This window comes from Coregonus lavaretus (assembly GCF_964263955.1).
Source record: "Coregonus lavaretus genome assembly, chromosome: 4".
NCBI lineage: Eukaryota > Metazoa > Chordata > Actinopteri > Salmoniformes > Salmonidae > Coregonus > Coregonus lavaretus.
In genome coordinates this window covers 50,117,231-50,122,805 of record NC_139991.1, presented here as the reverse complement: position 1 = coordinate 50,122,805, position 5,575 = coordinate 50,117,231, and the positions used below count along the sequence as shown (strand labels likewise).

Here is a 5,575-nt window from a genome sequence, read left to right as displayed (position 1 = left end):
TGTCTTCTTCTTAGCTCTGTAACTTGGAAATATGGAAATTGATGTCTGTCTCTAGACTGTAGTGGAAAGTTACCATTAATATTGCATCAGTAAAAACATACTATTCTGTATCAAGTAAAAGTGTTTTGCAGGCAGATTTCTGATTTTGAGAAAGAAAATTATTAGAAACTGTTTATAATCTGATGTGGTTTATTTATGGCATTTCTAATTTCAATGCCTTCAATATCACATTAGCATTTCTCTATAAATAACTTTTCTTTGTCACTACACATTTTTAATTCAAGGGAAATACAATATTCAATCTCAAAATCAAAATGTTGTTGCATGACTGTTGCCAGCTGCTTTCGACAACAAACGGACAATACATTGAATGCATGCTCACCACTAAATTGGCAGTGTTATTTATGAGACAGGTATGGGCTCCAAAAGAGAGGAAAGAATAGAGAATCATTAAAGTCCTTCTGGTAAGAATTCCAGCTCACCCAGACAGGATGTGCTTGACAAAGGAAGCATAGTTGATGCATCCATTGGCGTCCTCTTGGCCCGCCAACTGACTGTCCACCTCATCCTCTGTCATCCTCCCCCCCAGGGTGGCCAGCATGTGATGCAGCTCAGCGCCCATGATGGTGCTGTTGCCCTGCTTGTCAAAGACCCGCAGGCCCTCGACAAAGTCCTCAAAGTTACCCTGGTCCTTGTAGCGGGAAATGTGCTGCATCATGGGCAGGAAGGTCTCAAAGTCCACCAGCTTGCTGCTCATGTCCTCCGGCGAAGGCTTTTCCAACACCTTCAGGACGTCGGTGTTGGCGGGGTTCTGGCCCAGTGCCCGCAACACATTGCCACACTGGGCAAACAAGATCTTCATCTTTCCCTTGGGCGTGTGGTCGAACAGGGTGAGGGCCTCCTTGAACTCCTCGATCTGGTCGGCGCTGTATTTGAGGGAGATGCTTTGGGGTCAAAGTTGGGCTCCTTGGGGGCCTCGACCACAGGTTCGGGGGTCGGCATGGGCTTGGCAGCAGGTGCATCTTCCTTGGCGGGCTCTGCCTTTTTGGGCTCAGGCTTCTTAGCTTCCACCTTTTTGGGGGCCATGGTGCTGAATGCGGGGGGGGTTCCAAGGTGAGCGAGAGTGTGAAGGGAGGGTGGAGGCTATTCCTAAAGCTTTTATATCTACTTCGCCTGGGAGGGGAGATGGGGCCGATAAATAAGGTCCTATGGCACACTATAAAAGGAAGAAACCTGAAATTGATCCTCCTGTCTGTGACGTAAGAATGAGGTATTGCTCTCAGCTGCTATCATCAAGCCGACTGGCCTCTCCACTGTCATTAGCCAGGGTCCAGCTACATTAGCCCAAAATGCCCTGTCTCACTGATGGGTGCAGACAGGAATTAGGGAACACAGACAATGTATTATTACTGAATGAGAACATTGATCAAAATAGCTTTTTTGGCCATTCCCTTTTTTGGCTGTTCATTAAAACTATGACAGAGCAATGGTCAGTTTGTTAAATCAAATATACTGAAGTAAAAAAGGAATGTTTGTTTAATCAAATTTGGTTATAGCTTTGGCTCACAGAGAATACACTCATTTTGACATTTATTTACTTTAGCATGGGCTATGCCAAGCTTCTGCTAATACATTGCATGTGTAGAAAACATGTATAAACAACTGATGTCCAGATATCTACTTCAAATATTTATTTCAAAAAGGAAGAAACCGTGTTCCTTCTCCTCAAAATAGCATGTAAAATACTTTCCAATGCCCAGGGAAAGCAAACTGCAGATGCAGTCAAATCAAGTGTTATGTAACAGACTTTGGAGCGCTCTTCAACTTGCTGCCTTCATACATATTTATTTCCTAATGATGAAAAGCCTCCATCTTTGTTCTCATTTAAATTACTCGATGTGCCGAGAGAATGAGATGATAAGGCTTGATGGAAATGCATTAAAAGGCATTCAGCCTCCTTATGAATCTCCCTTCCAATGCAGAGGTTAATCAATGCTCAGTCAAGCACATATTCTGTAGCATCCAATATAATAGACAAAGCACTGGTTGAAAGAAAACAATAAAATATAACCATTTTATAAACCTCAGTCCCGCTAGCCAAGGTTATGACCAAAGGAGCCTATGGCTTGAGACAAGAGTAATATGTTTAATGACAAAAGGCTCTGATAAAGGAAATGCTAAACTACATAGAAGTCTACACACGGTCGTACACGAACACAATCATAGTACTTGTGTGCTATGTGTGTGTGTGCGTATACTGTATATCTTCTCTAGATCATACTCTGTGGTAGTCAGGGTTACAAGGTCAAGTAACCAGTGTAGTTGTAGTATGTATGCCCAATAAATACATAATATGACCCTCAGCTTAGCATGAGTGGCTCCTCAATAATTTCCCTTAATTGAAAGATGATAAATTAATCAACCAAAATCCATTTAATTTACGGGAGTGAGGGCATGTTTAGGATGGAACATACTGCACCACAATTTTAATATATCACGGCTACATTCATTTTACACACACAATGCAATTTATCATCTCAGTTGAGAGGCAGCCAAAGCATGGCATGGTATGATCACATTATCCATTTACCCTAGTCTATTGACCATGCAAGTCCCACTCAATCCTTCACTGTGAAGTAGGGACACTTTCAGTAGGTGTGTGTGTGGGTGTTTGGCTATGCTTAAGATCATTATCTCCCCTCTCCTTAGAGGTCACATGGCCAGCAGGCCTGGCAGCTCGTTTGTCCTCTTTTAGTGTGTCTGAGAGAGAGAGAGAGAGAGAGAGAGAGAGAGAGAGAGAGAGAGAGAGAGAGAGAGAGAGAGAGAGAGATGCCATATGCATTTAGATAAGGCAGAATGGAAATTACATGAACAGAAATTCTATGAAAAATATTCACAGAACTACCTAGCTACATATATAATTTATGAAGCGTTTTAAATGGGGGATACATTTAGAAAATTGTAGTTCAGTGTGTCAAATCTCATTTGCTAACATGTTCACTTGGATGGGGATAGATTTGCCGGTAATAATCACTTCCATTTTGCCCACCAATAATTCTGAATTACGATTAATCAAAATGTGACAATTAAGGCGGCCTTCCGAAAAGTGTCCTCTGTCAGGAGTAATTTGTGCTCCTCACTCAAAGTCCAGCCAGGTCACACCAGATCCACTTAAGTATTAGATGTTTCTCCAGGTCCCCAGGACATCTGGAGATGGCTTGTGCATGCATGCAATTTCAATACCATCTACTAGGGGCATGCCATCTAACAGGCTCGTGGCTTGTTAGGGTGTTGTGGATGGGGATAGAGGAAGGGCTTAAACCATGAGCTATGGCTCTGAGGATCACAGGTTCAATCCTAGTGCTAGGCACTAATGTTTTCTGTTTTAAACCTATCCCAAACCTTAACCCTTACCCGCTTTCTCTTCACCCATAGACGTTGATTTCATTGTTCAGTCAGTGCAAGTTTGGTCTTGAGGAATTATTGTTGAGGTATACACAATGTACTGTGGTTCTAGCTCTGGCTGTAGAACACTGGATAAAAGACCCTCTGTCTACCTGTGTGGAGTTATTATAAACCTGTACAGTATGTGCCGCAGTGCAATGTGTCATCGGTATTCACAAACCTGTGACGGTTGTTCTCTTTGAGAAAGTAACCATATTCACATGTCATAAATATGGTATGACGGCTGCTGCAGTCAACATTATCACTGGACATCCTTTTCTGGGAGGAGATGGTACAGGTTTAGCTTAGTTCTATGTGAGGGAGACACCACTCTTGCAAACTGACAAAAATAACTGTTGCTGGGCAGTCCCGCGGTAATATTGTGAGCACTTAGGCAATGGTTATACAATCAGAAAAAGTCCCATATATATTCCAAAAGCCCTGTCTCCCCACAGTAATCCCACGCTCAACGCCAAGCGTTGGTGATTCTTTCCCTATTTGTCCCTTATGTGTATGAACAGGCCAATGCAGGAAGAGATGGGAGGGACAGAGGGCTCTTAAGCCCAGAGATAAGGCCAGGAATGAGGGCAGGCTGGGTGGCTGGCCTGGCTTGCTGGTTGTCTACTCAGGAGCCACTGGTGGCTGAGAGCAGCTGAGGGCTTGCAGAGGGGCTCAGTGGGGTTGGAGGTTAACATAGCTGATGACGCAACTGATTTTTCACTGGAGGGACAAAATAACCCTCATCTAATTAAAAGGGAGCGGAGAGCAGGGCTGTGGCCACATTCCTTTCCACGACACTGGGAGTGACTCAGATGCTCTCGAGATCTTCAGCATTGTTCACGCTTGGTGTCAAAGGCAGACACAGTCAACTCTACTTACAAGAGTGTGTTTTCTGCTAAGATATGACATACAGTGCATTCGGAAAGTATTCAGACCCCTCAACTTTTTCCACATTGTGTTACGTAACAGCCTTATTCTAAAATGGATTAAATCGTTTTTTCCCCTCATCAATCTACACACATAATGACAAAGCAAGTAAGATTAAACAACTGAAATATCACATTTACATAAGTATTCAGACCCTTTACTCAGTACTTTGTTGAAGCACCTTCGGCTGCGATTACAGCCTCGAGTCTTCTTGGGTATGATGCTACAAGCTTGGCACACCAGTATTTGATGAGTTTCTCCCATTCTTCTGTGCAGATCCTCTCAAGCACTGTCAGGTTGGATGGGGAGCGTTGCCGCACAGCTATTTTCAGGTCTCTCCAGAGATGTTAGATTGGGTTCAAGTCCGGGCTCTGGCTAGGCCATTCAAGGACATTCAGAGACTTGTCCCGAAGCCACTCCTGCGTTGTCTTGGCTGTGTGCTCAGGGTCGTTGTCCTGTTGGAAGGTGAACCTTCGCCGCAGTCTGAGGTCCTGAGCGCTCTGGAGCAGGTTTTCATCAAGGATCTCTCTGTACTTTTCTCCGTTCATCTTTCCCTCAATCCTGACTAGTCTCCCAGTCCCTGATGCTGAAAAACATCCCCACAGTATGATGCTGCCAGCACCATTCTTCACTGTAGGGACCAGTATGAAAAATAAAAATAATGTATGCACTCACTAACTGTAAGTCGCTCTGGATAAGAGCGTCTGCTAAATGACTAAAATGTAAATGTAAAATGTAGGGATGGTGCCAGGTTTCCTCCAGATGTGGCACTTAGCATTCAGGCCAAAGAGTTCAATCTTGGTTTCATCAGACCAGAAAATCTTGTTTCTCAAGGTCTGAGAGTCCTTCAGGTGCCTTTTGGCCAACTCCAAGCTGGCTGTCATGTGCCTTTTAATGAGGAGAGGCTTCCGTCTGGCCACTCTACCATAAAGGCCTAATTGATGGAGTGCTGCAGAGATGGTTGTCCTTCTGGAAGGTTCTCCCATCTCCACAGATGAACTCTGGAGCTCTTTCAGAGTGACCAACGGGTTCTTGGTCACCTCCCTGACCAAGGTCCTTCTCCCCCGATTGCTCAGTTTGGCCGGGCGGCCAGCTCTAGGAAGAGTCTTGGTAGATCCAAACTTCTCCCATTTAAGAATGGTGGAGGCCACTGTGTTCTTGGGGACCTTCAATGCTGCAGAAATGTGTTGGTACCCTTCCCCAG

At 44.3% G+C, this 5,575-nt stretch overlaps 1 pseudogene across 1 annotated transcript; it reads right to left on the bottom strand.

Annotated features, from left to right (window-relative positions):
- Positions 1-478: 478 nt before the first annotated feature.
- Positions 479-1,086, bottom strand: LOC311127711 (myosin light chain 4-like; annotated as a pseudogene). The gene has a single exon. The product of its transcript is annotated as a myosin light chain 4-like (transcript).
- Positions 1,087-5,575: the final 4,489 nt, after the last annotated feature.